Source organism: Balaenoptera borealis (genome assembly GCF_965194805.1).
Source record: "Balaenoptera borealis genome assembly, contig: HAP1_SCAFFOLD_1381, whole genome shotgun sequence".
NCBI classification, from domain to species: domain Eukaryota; kingdom Metazoa; phylum Chordata; class Mammalia; order Artiodactyla; family Balaenopteridae; genus Balaenoptera; species Balaenoptera borealis.
This window is the reverse complement of record NW_028122840.1, coordinates 83,258-107,512: the sequence shown is the minus strand read 5'-3', so window position 1 is coordinate 107,512 and position 24,255 is coordinate 83,258. Positions and strand designations below refer to the sequence as shown.

General features: G+C 49.5%; 1 pseudogene across 1 annotated transcript; it reads right to left on the bottom strand.

Moving 5' to 3' along the window:
• Window positions 1-15,357: 15,357 nt before the first annotated feature.
• On the bottom strand, window positions 15,358-15,844 carry LOC309622012 (serine/arginine-rich splicing factor 3 pseudogene; annotated as a pseudogene). Its single transcript has one exon. The product of its transcript is annotated as a serine/arginine-rich splicing factor 3 pseudogene (transcript).
• Between the last annotated feature and the right edge of the window lie 8,411 nt (window positions 15,845-24,255).

Genomic DNA, 24,255 nt, shown 5'->3' with positions numbered 1-24,255 from the left:
AGGAATGGATAAATTAGGATATTGGGGTTAACACACATATACTAATACGTATAAAATATATAATCCCCAAAGACCTATGGAATACCAAGAGTGGTCTACTCAACACTCTGTAATAACCTACATGGAAAAGAACCCAAAGATCAATAGATATATGTATATGTGTAAATGAACAAGATTCTGTACACCTAGAAAAAAAGACATTTTTCAATCAAGTTTGCTCTGATAAAAACTACAACTTAAAGACACAGACAAGAATTAAGGAGGCTAAAACTTATGGGGGTTTGTCCTGGCACATTCCACTCTAATCTGCAACCTAAAAGCACAACTTGCAGCAAGGTTCTGTTTCCCTAGCAAGCAGAGTTGGCAACGTAGAAGTCTTCCCACCCTAAGGCCGTTTCCTCAAACAGCAGCTCAAATCTACTGCTAATGGTCACTAATATTCACAAGGACTGCAGGGCTGTAAATGACTCATGCCCTCAAAAAATATCCTGGGGCAGGGAATGGCCAAAAAATCCAAACGCGGCAAATTTTTCAAGAAGGCAATTAGAAGTTGTAAGTTTAGCTCAATCTTTAAAAAAAAATGAAAAGGACATTGATAAACGCAAAACATCAGGAATTGTCAGACGCATGGAAACCCAATCTACACAAAGGTATCACCTCACACCAGTCAGAATGACCATCAGCAAAAAGTCAACAAACAATAGATGTTGAAGAAGTTGTGGAGAACAGCATAACCTCTCGGTCTAAGTGGGATGTAAACTGGTAACAGCCAATAATAGGAACAGAATGGCAGTGTGTTTAAAGGTAAAAAGTGAGTCACCATATGATCTGGAAGGCCCACTATTGGGCCTGTCACCTGTGAAAGCCAGAATCCAAAAGACACGGGATGGAAAATCGTGTATTGCAGCAGTATTTACAATAGGCAAGACATGGAAGCAAACAAAATGCCCATCAACAGATACATGGACAAAGAAGAAGTGGTATACGTACCGAATGGAATAGTAGCCTCGGGAAAAAAATGAACAATGCCGTTTACAGGACTACAGATGAGCCTAGAAATAATCATATTAGGTTAAGTCAGTCAAAAAGGAATGACAAATATCCTATGATATCATTTATACATGTTATCCTAAGATTGCTACCAATGAACATATTTCCACAGAAAAAGACACTCACAGACTTATAAAACAAACTAATGGTTAACCAAAATGAAAGGTGGGAGGATGGATAATTTAGGACTAAGGGGCTAACATACATAGATTAATGTATGTTAAATGTATATAAACATATAACATATAAACTATATGAATTATATAATCACTAATACATAGAAAATATATAATGACAAAACACCTACCAAATACCAAGGGAGGTCTACTCAACATTCTGTAATAACATACATGGTAACAGGATCCGAAGATGAACAGACATATGCATGAATCATTGAGCAGATTCTGTACAGCCAAACAATCACAACACTCTAATCAAATTTACTCCGATAAGAAATAGAAATTAAATTTAAAAAGCAAACATAAGTAAGGAGACATAAACTTCTGGGGGCTTGTCCCAGCACATTCCACTCTAATTTACAACCTTGGAACACTACCTCCAGGAAGACTCTGTTGCCCTAGTAACAAGAGTTGAGAACGAAATAATGCTGCCACCTTGTGGCTCTTTCCCACAACAGCAGCTTTAAACCCAGTGCTAATGGTAGCTTAATAGTCACAAGGACTGCTGGGCTGTAAATGACGCCTGCCCTCAAAAAATGCCCTGGGGTAGGGAATAGGCAAGGAAATTCAACACATGACAAATTTTTCAAGACGTCAATATGAAGAGGGAAGTTGTAGTCACTCTTTAAAAAAAAAAGGAAAAGAAAAAAAAGGACATGCCTAAAGCTCAGTATAAGGAATTATTAGCCACATGCAAATCCAACGTCAAAAAGGTTTCAGCTCACACCAGTCAAATGACCATCAGCAAACACTGCAGGATTCCACTCCCTGTGCTTTGTGGCTGCTTCCCACTAGCTATCTAGTTTACATTTGGTAGTGTATATATGTCCATGCCACTCTCTGACTTCACCCCAGATTACCCTTCCCCCTCCCTGTGTCCTCAAGTCCATTCTCTATGGCTGAGTCTTTATTCCTGTCCTGCCCCTAGGTTCTTCATAACCATTTTTTTTCTTTTTTTTTAGATTCCATATATATGTGTTAGCATACGGTATTTGTTTTTCTCTTTCTGACTTACTTCACTCTGTATGACAGTCTCTAGGTCAATCCACCTCACTACAAATAACTCAATTTCATTTCTTTTTATGGCTGAGTAATAGTCCATTGTATATATGTGCCACAGCTTTATCCATTCATCTGTCGATCCTGCCAACACTTTTACTTTACTCAACTGAGACCAATGTCAGACTTGTAAGGTAATAAATTTACGATGTTTTGAGTCACTCAATTTGCGGTAATTCGTATGAAAGCAATAAAAAACAAATACAGAGGTCCTACAAGAGCCAGGCTATATATTTATATTTAAGTATTTCTAAAATGAATTTAACCCTGTGATTCACAGCAGCAGCAGCTTCCAAGGGATCCCACCACACACCTGAGGCGAAAGCAGCCTAATAAAGAAGCAGTGACAGCAGCAGGTCACTGCCCCACACTTGGGGTAGAGGGGGATTTGATCTACTGTAGCAGCAGCGTAGCCTGAATGGGAATGCATCCTCCTGTGGCACTAGTCCCATCAGCATTAGTCTAATCTGCTAGCATCTGCTGTGCCAACAGGCCCAACGTATACAAACCCTCCAACTCAGTAGCATTAAGTGAGCCAGGCTCAGTGTTTCCTGAAACTCATATCCAATGGCACTGGAAAGCCCAGATATCACCTACTGTTATGAAAACATAAAAAACAATAACAGAAGACTGGCAACTTCAGAAAGAAAAGGCGAACAATGGAATGGGTGAAAACAAGTGGGATAAATATAAGAGACTATCATTAGCCTCATGAGTTTCTTAAATTCCCTATGATGGTCAAAGCAAAAATTATGACACCGTCTGATGTGGTTCTCAATGTATATAAAGGAAATACTACAGAAAATCATACTTTAAAACTGGGGACTATTAAGAGACCTAAATGGAAGTAAAATTTTGAAACTTCACTTGAAGTAATAAAAGACAGATTCCAGTAGGCTATGATAAGTTACATATGTATAGTGTAAGGCCAAAAGCAACCACTAAGAAAACTATACAAACAGTATACACAAATGATTATAAATAAATTAGATTAAAATGGACTTACCAAAAAATGTTTAAGTAACCCACAAGAAGGCAAAATAAGAGAAACACAGGATTGAGAAACTAAGGTAAAAGACAAAACAAAAAATAAAATGGTAGACCTAATCTTTAACATAGCAATAATTACATTAACTGTAAACGATCTAAATAACCAAGTCAAAGACAGAGATTGGAAGAGTAGATGAAAAAATCACAAGCATGATCCAACTCTATACTGTCTATAAGAAGCTTACTTTAAACATCATGATATAGGTAGTTCAAAGTAAAAGGATGAAAAAGGTATATCATGTGAACATTCATCAGAAAAAGCAGGAATGGCTATATTAATATCAGATAAAGTAGATTTCAGAGCAAAGGAAATTATTAGGGGCAAAGAGGGTCATTACATAAAGATAACAGGAATAATCCACCTAGATGACCTAGTGATACTAAATGTGTGTGCACCAAACAACAGAACTTCAAAACACATGAAGCAAACACTGAAAAAGGTAAAAGGAGAGAATTTCAAATCCACAATTATTATTTGAGACTTCAACACAGCAATTTATAGAACTCCCAGAGAGAAAAATCAGCAAGGGTATGGAAGAACTGAAAACATCATCAATCAACAGGATATAACTGACATTTAAAGAACACACTCAATAAAAGCAGAATACATATTCAAGTGTCCATGGAACATTCACTCATATACCATACACTGGGTGATAAAAAAAAACATTAGCAGATTTAAAAGAATTAAAATCATAGAGAGTATGTTCTCTAGCCATAATGGAACCAGACTAGAAATCAATAACAGAAAGACAACAGGAAAATCTTCAATCACATGAAAACTAAACATCACAATTCCAAATAACTCATGGGTAAAAAGTCAAGGAAAAATTTTTAAATGCATAGAATAAAAGAAAATGGAGATATAACAGATCAACGTTTGTGGAATGAAGTGAAAGCAATGCTGAAAGGGAAGTCTATAGCACTAAATTGGGAAAGAAAATATTTCAAAGAAATAGTCTAATTTTCTATATTAAAATAGTAAAAACGGAAGAGGAAAAAACACTAAACAAGCAGAAAGAAGGAAATAATAAAGATGAAACAAAAATCCATGAAACTGAAAACAGGAAAATGGGGGGGGGGAGGAAATCAATGAAACAAAAGGCTGGTTCTTCAAAATAAACAATCTCATCAAGAAAGATGTAGCAAGACTGATCAAGATAAAAAGAGAGATGGCACAAATCACAGATATCAGAAATGCAACCAAGGATACCATGACATATCCTGCAGGTTAATAAGGGACAAGTTATTATGAACAAGTCTACACTATAAATTCAAAAATGTGGATGAAATGGACCAATGCGTCTACACCCAAAACTACCAAAACTCAGCCAAGATGAAAGAGACAATCTCAATTTTCCTGTAACTATGAGAAACACTGATTTTTCATTTAAAAACTCCCAAAAGAAATATTCAGGCTTAGATGTTTCACTTTTACCCAAGACTTAAAGAATTAACACCAATTTTACATGACTTGATAAGAAACAGAAGTAGAGGGAACAGTTCCTAATTAATTTTATGAAGCCAGTATTACCTTGATACCAAAACCAGACTGGGATAGTATAGAAAGAAGAAAACTACAGGCCAGTATTTTTTATGAAATTGGCTGTAAAAATCTTCAGCCAAATATTAGCAAATTAACTCCAGAAATATATAAAAAGAATAATATACCATGACCAAGTGGTATTTATTCCAGTTATGCAAAGTTGGTTAAATATTTGAAAATCAAACAATGTAATCTACCATATCCAATAGATTAAGGGGGAAAAGTCATGTGATCCTAATCATTAATGCAGAGAAAGCATTTGACAAAATCCAATCCCATTCATGATTTAAAAAAAAAAGAAGAAAAGAAACTCCAAGCAAACTAGGAATAGAAAAGGAACATACAGAAACTCATAAAGATGATCTACAAACAACCTATACCGACATTATATTTAACTGTGAAAGACTGAACGCTTTCTCTGTAAGATCAGAAACAAGGCACCGATATCTGCTCTCACCACTTTTATTAAATATATTACTGGGGGTTCTAGTAAGAAAATAAAGCAAAAATAAATAAATAGATAAATTTAAAAGTTAAATTTTTAAAAAGTTTATTTAAAAGATGAAAGAACTATTCCTACTATGTTGAATAGGAAGGAATATATCCTCCTGAATGTTGAATAGTAATATATCCTATTATATTGAATAAGGAAAACTAAAACTGTCTATATCTGAAGATGAGATGATAATCTAAATGGAGAAAATACCAAGGAATCCACATAAAGCTTGAGAAATAATATTAGTTTGTAAATGTTTTAGAGTACAAGATCCACACAATTTTATCAAATTATATATTAATAACAAATGTGTAGAAGCTTAAATAAAAATATGTGATGCCATTTACAACTGACCTAAATAAATACTTAAATAGAAGCCCAATAAGACATTTATAGGACCTCTATACTGAAAATTACAAAATGCTGATGAAGAAAATTTTAAAAGTCCCAAACAAAGAGGGAGACATACCTTGTTCACGGATTAGAAAACACAACATAATAAAGCTGTCAATTCTCCCCAAGTTAAGAGGCTTAACACAATTACTCTTAAAATGCCCTCAAGGTTTTTGTGGATATAGACAAGCTTATTCTAAGATTTATATGGTAGGAAGAGGCTGAAGAATAGCTAAAACAATTTGTAAAGGAAGATTAAAATGGGAGGAATTAATCTACCCAATTTCAAGATTTCGCAGTAGTGATGGAGGGTAGATACATAGATCAATGGAATGGAACAGAGAACCCAGCAATAGACTGACACAAATACATTTAACTTGGTTTTGACAGCAGTGCAAAAGCTATCAAGGAAGAATAGACTTTTCAAAAAATGGTACTGAAACAGTTGGACATCCCTCGACAAAAACAAACAAACAAACAATGAACCTTAACCTAAACCTTACACATCTTACACAAAAATTAAATCAAAGTGGATCATAATCTTAAATGTAAAAGCAGGACATTTTTAGAAAAAAAAAATAGGAGAAAATCTTTGGCATCTAGAACTAGGTGAATAATTCTTAGACTTGACACCGAAAGTATGATCAATAAAAGCAAAAACTGATCAATTGGATCTCATCAAAATGAGTTAAAGATGCTTCATAGAAGATCCTTTTAAGTGGATGAAAACTCAAATTACACAGTGGGAAAACATATTTGAAAATCCCATAGGAGACAAATGACTTGTATCTATAATATACAAAGAACTCTCCAAACAACTTAAAAAAATCCAACTAGAGAATAGGCAGAAGACAGGAACAGACATTTCATGGAAGAGAATAAACACATGGCAAAGAAGCACATGAAAAGATGTTCAACATCGTTAGCCATCAGGGAAATGCAAATTAAGACCATAATGAGATATCAGAGAATAACTAAAATTAAAGTATAGTGACAACATCAAATGCTAGCGAGTACGTAGAAAAATTATATCACATCACTGGTGGGAAAATAAAATGGTTTAGCCACTCTGAGAAACAGCTTGACAGTCTCTTTTAATCCTAAAAGTAGATTCACCCTACAATGCAGTAATTGTACTCTTGAGCATTTATCCAAAAGAAACAAAAACTTAATGAAGTTCCCACAGAAACTTACACATAAATGTTCATAGCAGTTTTATTTCTAATAGCCACAAACTGGCAACTCCCCAAATGTCTTTCAATGGGTGAATGTTGAAACAGATTGTGATAAAATCTTATGATAGAATACTACCGAGCAACAACAAGGAACAAATTATTAATATATGCAAAAATTGAAATGAACTTCAAGGGAATGATGCCGAGGGAAAAGTTTTTAAAAGCCAATCTCCGAAGATTAAGTAATTCATGATTATGTTTACATATTATTCTTAAAATAACAAAACTGTGGAGATGGAGAACAGATTAGAAGTTGCCAAGGGTTAGAGATGGGGGTAGAAGGTACAGCGGGGGAACTCTGTGAGGTTTTTGTGGTCCCAGTACAAATAATACAGCAATCTTGGTTTTAATCCCTAAAGATTTTTAAAAGCAATTCCTAGTAAGAGGTGTCCAGATATTTAGCAATGGCAGCAGATTAGAGGTATAGCTCCCCAACATGACAACTTCGAAAGAGATCTATACTATCAATACTAATTTAATGCATATGTTAATTTTTAAAAGGCCAGTCACAATACTTAAATGGTACATATCTTAACGATATTACTCTGGGTATCCAGCTATACCAGATGGACTAGCAGGATTTTCTGTCCATTCAATCTTATTTAAGACAGTAAATCTTATAATAAGACAGTTAAAAAAAGAAAAAGAAAAACAACAAACCTCAACTACAGTTGGATATTCTCACAGCAAGATGAGGTGAAAATACGTAGCAGCGGTTCAAAAGCTTAAGCAGTGGCACCTAAATTTGGCTGCACATTAGAATCCTCTGAAGCACTTTTTAAAAACCCTCACACCGACGGTTGGTCATGCTAGACCAATACAATCCTTTTAACTCTCCTCAGACGATGCCAATGTCTAGCCAGAACGGAGAACCAGCGGACTAAGCAGAAGGGGATGTTTCTACAAAGATCTCTTAACAATAAGTCCTCTCACCCAATCAAGATTTACCTCCCCGCAAAGGGGTAAAGAAGGCTAGATGTTGTCCATACTTGCTTAGCTTTAATTAGCACTTGTGACTTGCCCAAAACCTAGATCATGTTTCCCCTAAATTTCATGTTATTCCCTAAGTTTATCAAACCCAAGGCTAAGGGGTTTGCCAGGATGAGATTTTAAGTGCTCACACAGGGGAAGTCCCTGGCAAACCAGGACAGCGGTCACTCTACACTGCAATGTAAAGCATCCTAAATAACCCTGCCACTGCTCCCAGATACTAGTCTGTGCCAACCAGTGGAGAAAAGGCATTCTCCATTACTACCATGGCAAATGCTACTGTACTTACCTTGGCTAGTCCCTATCTTTTCCAGGCGCCACTCCCCTTCACCTGCTGGTGGACGCTTCGGCCAGCTGACAATGCAGATATTTTCAAACTTTAAGGTGAATAAAAATCATCTGGAGGGCCTGTTGTAACAGAGATCACTGAGCCCCACCAGAGTTGCTGATTCCATAGGGCTGGGACCGGGCCCTAAAACTTGAATATCTAACACATTATCAGGGGATGCTGGGAAAGCTGGTCAGGTAATGGTAAAGCTGGCCAGGAAAAAGAAACCCGACGTGTCAGATCATAAAGTATGGAAGGGCAAGCCCGCCGGCAGTCCAGGCCGGGGGGCGGGGGGGCGGACCTGGGTCCCCAGCCCTACAGGGCCAACGGCAGACCGGCTCGGGCGCCCCTCGGAAGCGCGGGGTCCCCGCTGCCGAGTCTGTGGCCCCGGCCGGCCCCGGCTCCCCTCTGCCCACCCTGCGCGCGGGGGCTGGAAACGGCCGCGGAGAACCAGGCAGGGCGGGAAGGGGGGCTCCAAAGAGGGTCTGGCGACTCGAGTCGCTCCGTTACTCGGTGGGCTCAGCGCGCGCCGTGGGGGAAGAGAGGTGGAGGTCCGGGAAGAGGGGACGGGCAGCACTCACGTAGACCAGCAGCAGCCATGGGTAGACGGCGGGCTCGGCCACCACGGGCGACTCCAGCCTCAGCTTCTCCCCCACGTTTTCGCGCGCGGCCCCCGCACCAGGCTAGTCTGGCGGTTGGGGGAGGGGCGGGGCGCCGCCGGCGGGGGCGGGACAGGCGGGCGGGCGGGCGGGAGGCTGAGGGGAGGGAGCCTGGCCTGGGCCTCAGCCGGCGCCGCCGCCGCCGCCGCCGGCCTGCTCCCGTCCGGCCCCCGGCTCCCTCTTTGTGGTCACAGGCCCGGGGCCTCCAGCGCTGCTGCCAACTGGGGCCGGCGTGAGGCAAGCACAATGAGCCGGGGCCCAGCTGAACCACTCACTCGCGGCGAGCGCCTCCCGCCCCGTGGACCCGCCCCCACGCACGCACGTACGCACGTAAGAACGCACGCACGTACGCACGCAAGCACGCACGCACGTCTTCAGCTGCCCCCCCGGCCACACCCACCGGCCCGAAGTGGAGACCCGGGGAGACCCCTCGGGGCCTGGGGTGGCGGGTTCGACTCCCGCCCTTGACGTACCGTGACACCTCCCCCCCAATATGTTTCTAGGTATTATATGTATATATGAATATACTATTATATACACACTTGCGTATGAATTTATATGTGTATGTACATGCGCATATTTACATATAGGGGTGTGTGTGTACACATTGTATATATGTATGTGTATATATCTTATATATATGATATATGTATGTATATATACGATGAATTTCTATATACAGTACATATATATTTTTATGCTATATGCTTTTATATGTAGGTGTATATGTGTGTCTATATGTATGTACGTGTATGTATTGCATATATTATATGTGTATGTATGTATACTGTCTATATGCACACCTAAATATCTTTGTATGTGTGTATATACGTATGCTATATATGTACCTAGGTGTGTATATTGCATATGTTATACGTATGTGTACATACTGTATACAAACTATGCATTTTATATGTGTGTATGTATAGTGTATATGTATGTGTGTATTGTCTATATTGTGTGTATATGTGTGTATACATACTGTATATATACAAACTGCATTTTATATGTGTGTATATATGTATGTGTGTATTGTATATACTATATGTGTATATGTGTGTACGCATACTGCATATGTACACAGCTGTATATTTTTGTATGCTTGTACATATGTACGTGTGTGTGTATATACACACACACCCCATATGGATTCTGTTTGTCTGGAGAACCCTCACTGATACGGACACTTATGACAATTGAGTACCTGCTCTTTGCCAGCCAGGGAGCCAAAGGCTTGTCTTTCGGTGTCTCCCTTAAGTATCACGAGTCCCAGGAGGGAAGGTGATGCTGCTCCTACCAGTTGAGGTGCCTCAGGGTCAGTTAGGTGGACAGGGCGGGGGGCTGGAGCCTGGTGGAGCCCAGGTGGAGTTCTAGCAGCAGTACAGCCTAGCAGTCCCACTTCCCCGGGTGCTTCTCACAAAGACGCCGAGGGAGAGTCGGGACCTGAAGGAGGGAATGAGGAAGCTTCCGTGGGTCCGCAAGCCCAGACCAAGGCTGACTCCTCAAGAGTGTTAGAGGTCAGGACTGTGGTTACCCTGGGGGTGGGCTTACACAGAGCCATTCATATCCTGAAAAAGTATCCATTCTGCTCTTGTTTGTATGGTTACCCCCCTCCCCCAAATCTTTTAAAAACAGATTCTCTTGGTTGCTGGGAACACACACGGGGAAGTTGTGTGTGAGGGGGTATGATCCAGGGGACAGGGAGGATAAGCCCCCCACTCGTAGGGCAAGGAGTGGCTCAGCTTTGTGAGCTGAGGATGGCCCACGAGGTTCCAGAGAGAAGGGTCCCTGCTCCGTTCCTGCTCTGTGCACCCCATTCCCAGCCTGAGAAGCCCAGAGCCACCCACCCCCCCGCAACACACACACACCAGGGAGGAGAGCCAGTCACCCTGGCTCCCAGCCTCCGGCTCCAAGGCTCCCGGCACTAGGAGCTATTTTCAGCTTTCATGCCCTAGGACACGGCCAGAGCTATTGTCTCTGGAAACTCTCTGTCTGTCTCTCGCCCGGCCTCCCTCCCTTCCTCCCTCCCTCCTCCGCTTCTTCCCCTCCAGCTCCATCTGTCCTCCCCTCCACCCTGCATTTCTACCCAGGATGGCTCACAGACAGCTGCTCCCCGTGCCCACCTGCCACCATTCCATGGATGTCAAAGCAAGCCCTGGGGACTTCCCTGGAGGTCCAGTGATTAAGACTCCGAGCTTCCACTGCAGGGGACGCGGGTTCGATCCCTGGTCAGGGACATAAGATCCCACATGCCACACAGCACGGCCAAAACAAAATGAATAAATAAAGTTATAGTGATGAAACAGCCCTAGTGGTGCAAGGATGGGACGTATAGCTCTATGGTATAGAAAAAAGATCCAGAAACAGATATATGAGAACTTGATATGATAGAAAGTGGGGAAATTAAGGAGTTTTCAATAAATGGCATTAGGACAATTGCATATCCATGTGGGGAAAAGTAAATTAGAAAAAAAAAAAAGCAAGCCCTGGTCAGGTGTGACCTTGGGCCCAGGGCCATTGGCACAGGTTGTCATGTGGGATGTTCTTCCTTAGACTCCTCCCTCCCTCCTGTGTCACTGTCACTTCCTCCAGAACCTTCCTGGACTCCCCTCCACAAGCCCGGGGTGTGCCCTCACCCGCCCTGGATCACCAGAATTCCAATCCCGGCCCACCCTTCCCCGCCAGGTAGAGAACTGTGCATGGTCAATAAGACCGTAGAGGTCATTGGCCATTGCTATTGCAGCTGGAATTGTTACTGTGTTTAGATAGGGTGACCAACACCCGCCCCCAGTTTGCCCAGGACCGCTCAGGTTTGAGCGCTGGAACTCTGGGGAAACTCTCAGTCCCGGGGAACCCCAGAAGGCTGGTCAGCCTATTTAGGACAGATCTTTCACTTGATCTCCCAACCCCCGAGAGCCAGAAAGGGAATCTCCCCCCTCCTTCCATTGTAACCTTCATTCATTCATCCACTCATCCCTTTATTCAACTCCTTTATTCAGCAAGTATTTATGAAGCATCTACTACACAGCAGACACTCTTCTAGGTGCTGGGGACATAACAGCATCCCTGTCCTCAAAGAGCTCACGTTCTAGCGAGGGCAGCAAACAGTAAACTGAGAAGGTGTGATTTATTACATGGGGATGATGTCTCGGAGACCACTGCAGGGCAGGGGAGGTGGGAGAGGAAAGGGGCAGTTCTAAATGCAGGCGCTGACGGGATTGGGGCAGACCTTGCCCTGGGCCAGGCTGGTTGCTTCAACACAGCTGTCCTCGCCCAGAGCCATCCTGCCCCCGCCTCACCCAGTTCTTCCGTGATGTGTGGGGAAAATCTGTGGTTGTCACAACTGGGAGGGAGGGCCCCTGGAATCAAATGGGTGAGGCCAGGGATGCTGCTAAACCCCACACAGTGCCCAGGAGGGGCCCTCAGCAGAGGATGACCCGCCCCGAATAACCCCAGTGCCACGGGGGAGACCCTGCACTAATATTATTCAGACCCGCTGGTGCCCCGATTCCTGCACAGGCAGGGACTCTAACCGGGTCACCTCTGTATCCCGAGGTGACCTAGAGTGGGGCAGCCACGAGGGCTGAGATGAGTATCAGGGGTGAAATGACAAACCTCTGCACCCACTCTCCCCTCCGCACCCCAGGGGCGATGGTCTCTATCTCCTCCCCGTGCAGGTAGCTTTTCCCTGAGCCATTTCTTCTTGTCAAGGTCCCTGTCGCAGGTTGGGTTCCCCAAAGATGACGTTGAGAGCAAGGATTGGAGTGCAGGTGGTTGATGTGAGGCGTGCAGGAACAGATACAGCTGCCATAGGGTTCCACAATTCCACTCCCGGGCATAGATCCGGAGAAAACTCTAATTCAAAACTATACATACACCCCTGGCATTTCCCTGGTGGTCCAGTGGTTAAGAATCCATGCTTCCAGTGCAGGGGGCGTGGGTTCCATCTCTGGTCAGGGAACTAAGATCTCACATGCCGTGTGACAATAAAAGAAGAAAGAAAAAAGAAAGAAAGAAAGAGAGAAAGAGAGAAATAGAGAGAAAGAAAGAAAGAAAGAAAGAAAGAGAAAGAGAGAGAGAGAAAGAAAGAAAGGAAGAAAGGAAGAAGGATAGAAGAAAGAAAGAAAGATACATGCACCCCAACGTTCATTGCAGCACTATTTACAGTAGCCAAGACATGGAAGCTACCTAAATGTCAACTGATGGATGAATGGATAAAGAAGATGTGGTACATATATACAATGGAATATTATTCAGCCATAAAAAGAATGAAATAATGCTATTTGCAGCAACGTGGATGGACCTAGAGATTATCATACTAAGTGAAGTAAGTCAGAAGAGAAAGACAAATATCATATGATCTCACTTATATGTGAAATCTAAAATACGACACAAATGAACGCGTCTACAAAACAAAAACAGACTCACAGACATAGAGAACAGACTTGTGGTTGCCAAGGGGGAGAAACAGTGAGGGAGGGTTGGATTGGGAGTTTGGGGTTAGCAGATGCAAACTATTAAATATAGGATGGATAAACTACAACGTCCTACTGTCTAGCACAGGGAACTATATTCAGTATCCTGTGATAAGCCATAACGGAAAAGAAAAAAGTTTTATTTATAGGTTCCATCCCTAACTGAGCTGGCCCATCCCCTCCCATGTTTCTAAGTGCAGCCCGAGGCTGCAGACTTCCCACCGTGGTCTTCAGCTCCAGAGCAAGCCACCTGCGAACCACCCACATCTTCCCAGGGGCTGGCAACTCTCCTTTGCTACTGATTCCAAGACACATCCAAATAGCAAAAATGTGACCATGAAAAGAAACTCAGGCATGTTCAAATCAGGGAAATAACATTCTTAGCTCTGTTCAGTACTCGCTTAATTTTACAAGAGCTTAGAGTTACAAAAAAGTTGCAAAGATCTGTACAGAGTGTACAGAGTGCCGTGGACCCTGACCCAGTACCCCTATTTCCAACTCATTAGTACCTTAGTGTGACATGTTTATCCAACTAAGGAACCAAGATGGATACATTGTTATTAACTAAAGTCCACACTTTATTAGAATTTCCCTAGTGTTCCCCTAACATCCTTTTTCTGTCCCAGTCTCCTCTGGGCTGTGACATTTCTCAGACGTCGCTGGGTTTTGATACCTTGAAAGTTTTGAGGAGGACTGGTCAGGTGTTTTGTCCCTCAATTTGTTAGTCTGTTTGTTTTCTGATGTTTTCTTATGGTTGGTCTGGAGTTATGGGGTTTGGGGCGGAAGACCCAGACAGAGATAAAAATGCCATTCTCCTCAGGTCACATCAAGGATACACACCATCAACGGGACTTATGACAAACGATTTTACCCTTGATCACCTGGCCAGTATTGTCTTTTTTTTCTTGCTGCGTTGGGTCTTCGTTGCGTGTGGGCTTCTGTAGTTGTGGCACGGGGGCTCAGTAGTTCTGGCTCCCAGGATCTAGAGTGCAGGCTCAGTAGTTGTGGCCCACGGGCTTAGTTGATCTGCGGCACCTGGGATCTTCCCGGACCAGGGCTTGAACCTGTGTCCCCTGCATTGGCAGGCGGATTCTTTTCTTTTCTTTTTTTGTTTTGCAACCAAAACGTTAATCGCAAGGATTCTCACAAAACATATTACAAATGACAGCATGAAAAAAAAAATTGCACAGTAACTCAAAGTTCAGCTCTACAATATACTCTTAATCTGGCAGGACATTGGTATCTTGATAATCTCAAATTTCCAAAAAATATTACAAAGAGCTATGTATTCATGTACAGCAATCACAGAGGGGACGTATGACCTAACTCAAAGGTAAACTAACTTCCTTGAAACTTCTTAGATTTTAAACTCCCTGGACAATCTCTTGTCCGGTGTGAAGACTAGTGGAATTTTTAAACCTCTAATCTAGGGTAAGGGTGCGGCTTTCATTTTTACCTGCTGGCTTGGGTTCACAGCACCTTTTAAAGACTGCTTGCTTAACTACAGCTGCATACCATATCCCAGCTACAGAAAGTCTTTTCAATGTTTGCCAGTGTTGTTTCCATAATAGTAAACATCACACTTTAGGTGGGCAGGAGTTAGAGTTTTATTATCAGTCTAGGCAAGACCAAAAATTCAAAGCAAGTTCAATTTTGCTTAAGGGAACATTGTAAGGTAACAATTCTTCATATTACATGCCTCCCAGGACCCATTTCAAACCATAGAGAATGACACCTTTATGTGTCACTGTCCCAAGAGACAAACAAATGTGAACAACTAAAACATTTAAAAAGTGCACCAAGCTTCGGAAGTCTCAAACAAAACTTGAATTTTCTGTACATACTCCTGCCAAATGAAGTTATTGCCTGTACACCACTCCTCTTGCAAAGTGGTCTTCTATTTCCTTTCATCTGACCTAGATCGGCTAGGAGACCTAGAGAAAGATCGGGACGGCTTGTGATTTCTCTCTTGGGACAGGGATCTCTCTCTTCTCCTATATCTAGAAAGGGACCTGCTCTGGCTGACGGAGAAGGCTCTCCATCTTGGAGATGTGTGGGAGGTGGAGGACTCCTCCTCCCATAATCATCTCGAGGGCGACGACCCCAAGAAGGAGGCGGTCACGATTTCGACTTCTCTTTTCCCCATTCGACAGGTCCACTCTTACTCGGCAGCCACATAGTGTTCTCCCATCTAGTTCTCGGACAGCATCGGCTGCATCTCGGGGATCTTCACATTCAACGAGAGCGAAGCCGGGAGGGTTTTTAGCACCCCACACACTTCAGAGTGGTCCATAATAGCCTAAAGCTCGTTCCAATTCAGCCTTGTTACCACTGTTTCCAAGATTCCCTACACAAACTTTACAGTCCAACGGACAGGAATCACGTTGCAAGACCCTCGTGGCTCCTGGGTTTCACGGGCCACAGGGTGGTCCCGGGCCTCTAGAATCTGGTAGCTGAATCTGCTCGCACAAGCTGTCCTGTGGGGATGCGTTTTCCCCTATGTGTCCAGCCCGGGGCCCTGCTCTCTTGGCCCGGCCTCCCGGGTGAGAGGGTGAACCGCAGCTCCCTGGAGCAGACACTCAGAGCCCTGGTGACCGGACTCACGGCTGATGGGGCTGGAGCGGCGGCTGGACACGTGTGGCCAGCCTGGTGGTGTTTGGCCCCGTCTGCAGTTCCAGTTCCAGCTGAGAAAGAGCCTCCCTGTGTTACTTTCTCCTGGTTGTGTAAGGATCCCCGGTGTCATTTGACAGAAATGTAGACGGTGTGTTCTTTCTCTCTTTTCTCCCTGCTTCCTCTCCTCCCTCTCTGCCTCCCTCTCTCCCTGTACCTCTTTCCCTGTTCCGCTCTCCCTCTACCTCTTTCCCACTCCCTCTCTGTCTCTCCCTCTGTCTCTTCCTCTCTCCCTCCCTCTCTCCCTCTCCCTCCCTCTCCCTCTCTCTTTCCTCTCCCTATCTCCCTCTCTCCTCTCTCCCTCTTCCCTCTTCCTCTCCCTCTTCCCTCTGCCTCTTTCCTCTGCCTCTTTCCTCTCCCTCTTCCCTCTCCTCTTTCCCTCTCCTTCTCTCCCTCCCCCTCTCTCCCTCTCCCTCTCTCCCCCCTCTCTCCCTCTTCCTCTCTCCCTCTCCCCTGTCTCTGCCTCTCCCTCCGTCTCTCCCTCTGGGAGGGAGTGAGGGAGATGGAGAGATGGAGGGAGCGGGAGAGTTGGAGGGAGAGGGAGAGGGAGAGGGAGAAGAGGGAGGAGAGGGAAGGAGGAGACGTCTCTCCCTCCCTCCCTCCCTCTGCCTCCCTCCCTCTCCTCCCTTTCCCTCTCCCTCCGTCTCTCCGTCTCCCTCACTCCCTCTCAGAGAGGGAGAGACGGAGGGAGAGGCAAAGACAAGGGAGAGGGGGAGAGGGAGAGAGGGAGGGGGAGAGAGAGGGGGGAGAGAGGGAGAGCTCTCTTCCTCCCTCCCTCTCCCCTCCTTCTCTCCCTCTCCCTCCCTCCATCACTTTCCCTCCTTCTCCCTCTCCCTCTCTCCCTCCCAGAGAGGGAGAGACAGAGGGAGAGGGAGAGGGAGAGGGGGGAGACAGGGACACGGAGAGGGAGGGAGGGAGGGAGGGAGACAGAGAGGGAAGCAGGCACCCTCTCGCCTTCTCCCTCTCCCTACCTCCTTCTCCGACTCCACCTCTCCTCTCCCTCTGTCTCTCCCTCTCCCTCCCTCCCTCTAGGAGAGGGAGAGGGAGAGGAAGGGAGGGAGAGGGAGAGAGGGAGGGGGAGGGAGACGGAGAGGGAGAGACGTCTTGTCCTCCTTCCCTCTCCCTCCCTCGCCCTTTCCCTTCCTCCCTCCCTCTCCCTCCCTCTGTCTCACCCTCTCCCTCCCTCTGTCTCTCCCTCTCCCTCACTCCCTCCCAGAGAGGGAGAGATGGAGGGAGAGGGAGAGACGAGGGAGAGGGTGAGAGGGAGAGAGGGAGGGGGGAGGGAGGGAGAGGGAAGAGGGAGAGTGGGAGAGAGGGAGAGAAGGAGGAGAGAGGGAAAGGGAGGAAGAGACCTCTCTCTCTCTCTCCCTCTCTCCGTCTCTCCCTCTCTCCCCCTCTCTCTCCCTCTCCCTCTCTCCCTCTCCCTTGTCTCTGCCTCTTCGTCTCTCTGTCTCTGGGAGGGAGTGAGGGAGATGGAGAGACGGAGGGAGAGGGAGGAGAGGGAGCGAGGAAGAGGGAGAGAGGGAGGGAGAGAGGGAGGGAGAGAGGGATAGAGGGAGGGAGGGAGAGATGTCTTTGTCTTTCCCTCCCTCCCTCTATCACTCTCTCCCTCTTCCCCCTCCCTCTCCTGCTCCCTGTCCCTCTCCCTCCCTCTATCCCTCTCTCCCTCTCCCCCCTCCCTCTCCTGCTCCCTGTCCCTCTCCCTCCACCTCCTTCCCTCTCTGGAGAGGGAAGGAGGTGGAGGGAGAGGGAGAGGGAGAGGGAGCACGAGAGGGAGAGAGGGAGAGGGAATGAGGTATAGGAAGAGCGGAACAGGGAAACAGGGACAGGGAAAGGGGGACAGGGAGAGAGGGAGAGGGAAAGAGGGAGAGGGAGAGGGAGAGCAGAGCAGGGAAACAGGGACAGGGAAAGAGGGAGGCAGAGAGGGAGATGGAAACGGGGAAAGGGAGGGGGGACGGATAGAGGGAGAGGGAGAGAGGGACAGGGAAAGAGAGACAGGGATGGAGGGAGGGAGAGAGGGACAGGACAGGGGAAGAGGGACAGGGAGAGAGGGAGGGAGAGAGGGAGGGAGAGAGGCAGAGGGAGAGATGGAGGGAGAGTGAGAGGCAGGGAGGTAGAGGGAGGGAGGGAGGGAGGGGGACAGAGAGGGAGACAGAGAGAAGGGCTGATGGGGGCTCCCTCCCCCTCCCATCCTCTGCCCACTGCTTTCTCTTTTTTCTGCTTCAACAAACACCAGGCGCCTTTCAGATCAGCCCTGAAGTCAACGTTGATGCTTGGGACGGCCTGACCTCCCCGCTGCCTTCCAGCCCAGGACCACAGCTGGGAGATGAAGTCTGCGGGGCCCTGGGGGGGGGCAGCGGCGGCGGAGGTGGTGGAGGCAGGCACCTCCTCTGACGCCCAATCTCTCCTCCTTTACGAGGCAGCCGCCAGCTCCCCTCCCTGACTCCCCAAGATTTGGGGCCATTTTAATATGTGTCGATAATGCCATGAGCTACTATTTAACTTTTCCACGAGGACCCATCTCCCGAAATGCAGTGGTTTTCAGGCTTGGCTGCACTAGAGAACCCCCAGGGAAAGGAGAGACGTCTGTACCTCCCTCTCTCTCCCTCTCCCTCCGTATCTCCTTCTGGCTCTCTCCCTCTCCTTCTGGGGTGATGCCCGATGAGCTCAGATTCGCAGATGTTCCCCCCATCCCCTCTCTGTGCCTTGCGTGGGGCCTGGGCCTTCTCACTGTGGCCCGGGAACAGCCTCGACATTCAGACATCGGTTCCTGCAAGGACACTTGCGTTTGGTCCATACCGCATGTGGCTGCAGTCTGTGCTTCTCCCGTTTAGCATCTTCAGTAGATGGGGGCTGTGCATGAGCCCTTCATCTTCCCCGCAGACACCACTGGTGCTTGCTCGGCCTCGCGGGTGATGTCCACGGGGGACAGACCTGTGTCCCCACCTTCTTGGGCTGCAGACAGGCCACGTTGGTCCTGTGGTGACTGGGGGCTCCCAGGAGAACCCCACCGCAGACCCAGAGAGGTGGCCCCAGAGAAGGTGGCGTACGCCTGGGGCCAGGCCTCACCAGCCAACCACGGGGCACCTGCAGCAACAGGTCTCTCGCCGTCCAGGGGCTGGCTGTTCGGGCGCCGTGGGGATGAGCTGCTGTCTGCACGGCAGCCAAGTTTGTATTGTTGAGCCTGGGGAGGCCCCTGGGTGGCTCCTGGAGAGCCTGGTCACATTTCTTCCTGCCCTTGGCCTTAGAGCTCATCATGGTTCACGCCGTTTCTGGTTCCAAAAGGACCTGTGTTCATAAAGACCACATGTTAGGACAGCACCAAAGTGTCTAGAAATCCAGGCCAGGAGGAGGAGGGAGGGGGTTTGGCTGTGCCCGCCAGTGGCCTGAGAGCCCTCCCACCCACAGAGACCTGGCCCGGGGCCTGTGGGGAGGGCGTGGCCCACGGTCCCCAGCGCTGGCTGTCTCTGGGTTCCAGGAGAACTGCGCGATCCTCGGGGAGCTGGTAAGGCTGCAGGCTCAGAAGTCCCGCCTGCTGGGATTCAGCACGCGTGCCGACTCTGTGCTGGAGATGAACATGGCCAAGACCAGCCAGGTGGTGGCCACTTTCCTAGGTAACCCCGCCTCCCTGAGTCCCAGTGGGGACGGGGGTCAGGTGGACCTTGACTGGACGTGGTGCTGCCTGAGACCCCACTGTGTCAGCCCTTGGGGGTCGCCTTCCCCAACCCTTCATTCTGCCTCGAGGGGCGTGGGGTGGGGGGCGGCTGGGCGGCTGCCACAGGGACATAGCTGAGCCTCTCCCCTCCGCCCGCAGATGAGCTGGCCCAGAAGCTGAAGCCCCTCGGGGAGCAGGAGCGGCCGTGATCCTGGAGCTAAAGAAGGCTGAGTGCCAGAGGCGGGGCCTGCACTTTGACGGGCTCATCAACGTCTAGGACCTGCGCTACTACATGAACCAGGGGGAGGAGACGCGCTACCACGTGGACCAGTACCTGCTCAATGAGTCCTTCCCCATGCAGGTGGTCACGCGCGGGCGGCTGGGCATCTCCCAGGAGCTGCTGGGGCTGACCTTCGACCTGGAGGAAGGCGCCAACATGCGTCACGAAGATGAAGATGTGAGGCTCTACACGGTCCGGGACGCGGCCTCGGGCAAGGTCATCCATCAGCAAGTTCTACCTGGACCTCTACCCTCGGTGCATGCGTGGGGGAACCTGTCGGCCGTGGGCCGGGGCTCCTCTGTGGTAGCGGGGCCTCACCCGCGTCCCTCCCCAGGGAAGGGAAGTCCGGGCACATGGCCTGCTTTGGCCTGCAGCCGGGCTGCCTGCAGCAGGACGGGAGGCGCCAGATTGCCATCGCGGCCATGGTGGCCAACTTCACCAAGCCTACGCCCAACCCGCCCTCCCTGTTCCAGCATGATGAGCTGGAGACCTACTTCCATGAGTTCTGGCAAGCGATGCACCAGCTCCGCTCCCAGGAGGGTGCGGGCGAGGGGCTGAAGGCAGGGGGCGGGGAGGGCCCGGGCTCTCCTGTGGTCCTCAGGCAGGCCCTCGCCACGGGATTCTTCCGCTGATGTCACCCCGCACGAGGAGACGCCCTCGGTGTCAGTTTCCATCATCAAACCCCACGCACTGGGCGCGTAAACAACGGAAGTGGATGTCCTCGAGACTCTGGAGGCTGGAAGTCCCAGATCAAGGAGTCAGGACTGGTTCCCTGCAATGTTAAATACAGGTATTCAAGAGTTGCCTTTAAAAAAGACAAAATAGAAGAAAGGAACGTTGCATGCAAGGCTGGTGACAGGCGGTGATGAGAACCAGAGATTAGGCTCTGGGGCCGGGAGCACCACGCCCTGTGAGGCCCTGGGGCTGCTGCCAGTCTCGGTGGAGGCTCAGCAAGTCCCAGTGACTTCCCAATGTGGGGGGGGGTCCCCAGATGAGCGTCTGGGCCCAGGACCCAGTGCTCGTTCAGTCTTCCTGCAGTCAGCCCTTCGTCCTGAGAGCGATGCTCTCACAGACTGCAACCGGAGCGCGTGGGGACACTTTACTGAGCTGTGCAGCCATCACTACTGCTCTGTTCTGGAACATTTCCCTCACCCCAAAAAGGTCCCTCACGCCCTTAGTTATCATTCCCTCCCCTCCCCTGTCCCTGACAACCAGGAACCCACTCTGACTCTGTGGATCTACCTGTTCTGGACGTTTCCCCTCAGTGGGGTCACACCCTGTGTGTCCTTCTGTGTCTGACTTCTCTCGCTGAGCACCGTGTTCTCACGGTGCATCCACGTGGCAGCGAGTGGCAGGGCTTCACACCTTTGCGTGGTCGAGGGCCGGAAAAAAGACAAACGAAAAGAAGGGCACGTTGCCTGCGACTCTGGTGACAGCCGGGGATGAGAACCAGAGGGTAGGCTCTGGGGCCGGGAGCGCCGCGCCCTGTGAAGCCCTGGCGCTGCTGCCAGTCTCGGCGGGGCACGAGCAGCGCCGTCCCCCAGGAGCTGCTGGACAAGCTCATCAAGTCCCGGCTGGCCAACCCCCGTGCGGCCGGGCCGAGGGAAAGGAAAGGGGCTCCCGGACCGCCCGGCTGGAAAGCGCGGCCTGGACACAGTGCCAGCGCCCCCGTCTCCTTCCTCCCGCCCTCCAGGCCTCTTCAACCTGCGCCAGATCGTCCTGGCCAAGGTGGACCAGGCCCTGCACACGCAGACGCCCTCGGACCCGGCCTAGGACAATGCCCGCCTCTGCCAGGAGATCCTCGGGGTCCCAGCCATGCCAGGTAGCCAAGCGCACGCCGGGCCCACCTTAGCGGTCGGTTGGCGGCTACTGCCCAGGTCAAGAGGATCCTCTGGTGGTGTGTGAAGGGGGACCGACTGACGGGCTCTGGTCGAGGCTCGCTGACCTCTGGCCTCTTCCTGCCTGGGTTCCTGGGCTGGTCCCTCCAGCTGTGGCCCGCGGAGTCCGAGGGTGGGCTGGGCGTATCTGCACGTGCTTTCTGGAGAGCCTGGAAGAGGCAGGAGAGGGCTTCATACCCCGGACGGAACGCGTCGACGAGGTTTGCCCGAGCGTGTCGGTGCGGAGACGCAGTTCACTCCCTCGTGAGCGCTTTAACCCGCGCTCTCCCCGTGCTGGAGGGCGAGCCCTGACTCATCCCTCGGAGCCTCGGGCAGCTGTCCCTGTAAGAGGCTTAGGGGTGAACCCTCGTGAGCTTCAGCAGAAAGTCGGCAAAGATTGATTTGTGTCCCTCCACTGAGTTGCCCGCAAGGTCCCCGTTTTCTAGAAGTGTTGGGCCAATACTCCCTCTAGTGGCAGGGGACTCAGACAGGGCTGCTTTGAGGCCCCAAGCTCTGGGCTCTGGGGAAGGGGCACGGAGCGGCCAGGGGGCCGGGCAGGAGCCTCTCCGCGTGTGTCCCAGGGACCCACCTGCCTGCGACCTTCGGCCACCTGGCAGGAAGCTACGACGCCCAGTCCTATGGCTACCTGTGCAGCGAGGTGTACTCCGCGGACACGGTCCACACACTTGTTTCAAGCAGGAGGGCGTCCTGAGTGGCAAGGTGAGAGGCCGGCCTGCCGTGCAGACCAACACGGAGGTCCTTGGCCTGGGCCTAGATGCTTGTGCCGCCCGCCTGGGCCTGCCAGGCTCTGAGGGCCCTGCCCAGAACCCCCTGCTCCCCTGCCCTTTGTTGAGTCACAGCAGAGGTGGCCACACCCACACCCTCCGTGAAGGGGGTGCTCCACCCTCCTGCAGCCCCGCCCCCTCTCCTCAGGTTGCCATGGACTACAGAAGCTGCATTCTGAGGCCAGGGGGCTCTGAGGATGCCAAGGGCATGGTGAAGCTCTTCCTGGGTTGTGACCCCATGCAGGACGCCTTCCTCCTGAGCAAAGGGCTGCAGGTTGAGGGCTGCAAGCCGCCGGCCTGCTGACGGCACGGGGTTTTGCCCCCCCAGGCGGGCCGGGTGCCTTAGCGCCCCGTCGGGGCGGGGGAGGGGCCGTGTGTCCTCCCAGCCCCCGAGTCCCCGGCGGCCGGCCTAGGCCAAAAGTCTCCACCTGGAAGTGTCTGGAAAGCCTGGCATCAAGGCTCCCCCTTGTTGCACTAATGCAATCCCTTCCTGGGGAGCTTTCCTGGTAACAAAACGGTTCTTTGAAAACGCAGCCATTAATAAAAAAGACTCTACTCCTAGTCTCTGCCTGCCGTCCCTTCCACCACAGGAGTGGCATGGGGGCCGTCACACTGGGGGGAGTTCTGACCTTGGTCGGGGATCAGCCCTGGGGCCGTGGTGACGCGTCTGGGTCACTGGGAGACGGCTGAGCTGTGGGGTGAGTTCAGACGGGGATGGTGCCCCGCACCCCGACCGGGCAGGCTCTCCAGTGAGGGGGTGTCAGTTTCCTGCCGGCCTCTCGCCCGTCACTGTTTGGCATCTCGGGGGCTGTGACTGGCTGGAGCTGGTTCTGGCGGTGGGCACTGCGGGAAGCCCGGCTGTGGCTGTCCCTGTCCCCGTGTCCTGTCCTCCTGCTCACGGCCGGCCGGCTGGCTCCCTCTGGTCATCGGCAGCTGCTGAAGTCTGGACCACAGCAAGGGGCCGCCTTCCTGGGTCCTAGCAATTCTTCCCAAAGGCCTTAGGGATGTGTTTTGGTGGCAGTAGGAATTCAGAGAGGGTGCTGCACCACTGGAGCGGTAGGGTGGCTCTGGACCGTCCCGTGTGTCCTTCCCTGGCCTTTGAGCTCCTTGGGAGCCCTCCCTCCACAAAGGACGCCAGGCAGCGGAACGAGGGCGCGGGCGGCGCCCCGACCTTCTCCCCGTGGCCCAGGCGGGCAGGCCGTGCCACGCTCTGTCCTCCCCTCAGCCTGCCCGCCCGTTCTGTTGTTATTTTACCGAAGAGGACACAGACATTCAGAGAGGCTAGGGTCCATGCCTGAGGTCTCATATCCAGTAAGTGTCAGAGCCGGGGTTTGAACCCAGACAGCCTGTCCCGGAGACCGCGCCCTAACCTCTACACAAACCACCTCCTGGTTCCCTTTATTAGCACAAGACTCATTTCCCTGACAAGCCCAGGCCCCATAAAGGCAACCCTGCCTCCCCCACGTGACCAGCCCTTGCCAACTACTCACCCCAGTGGCAGAGGGACGAGCCACACAGGGGACCCGCC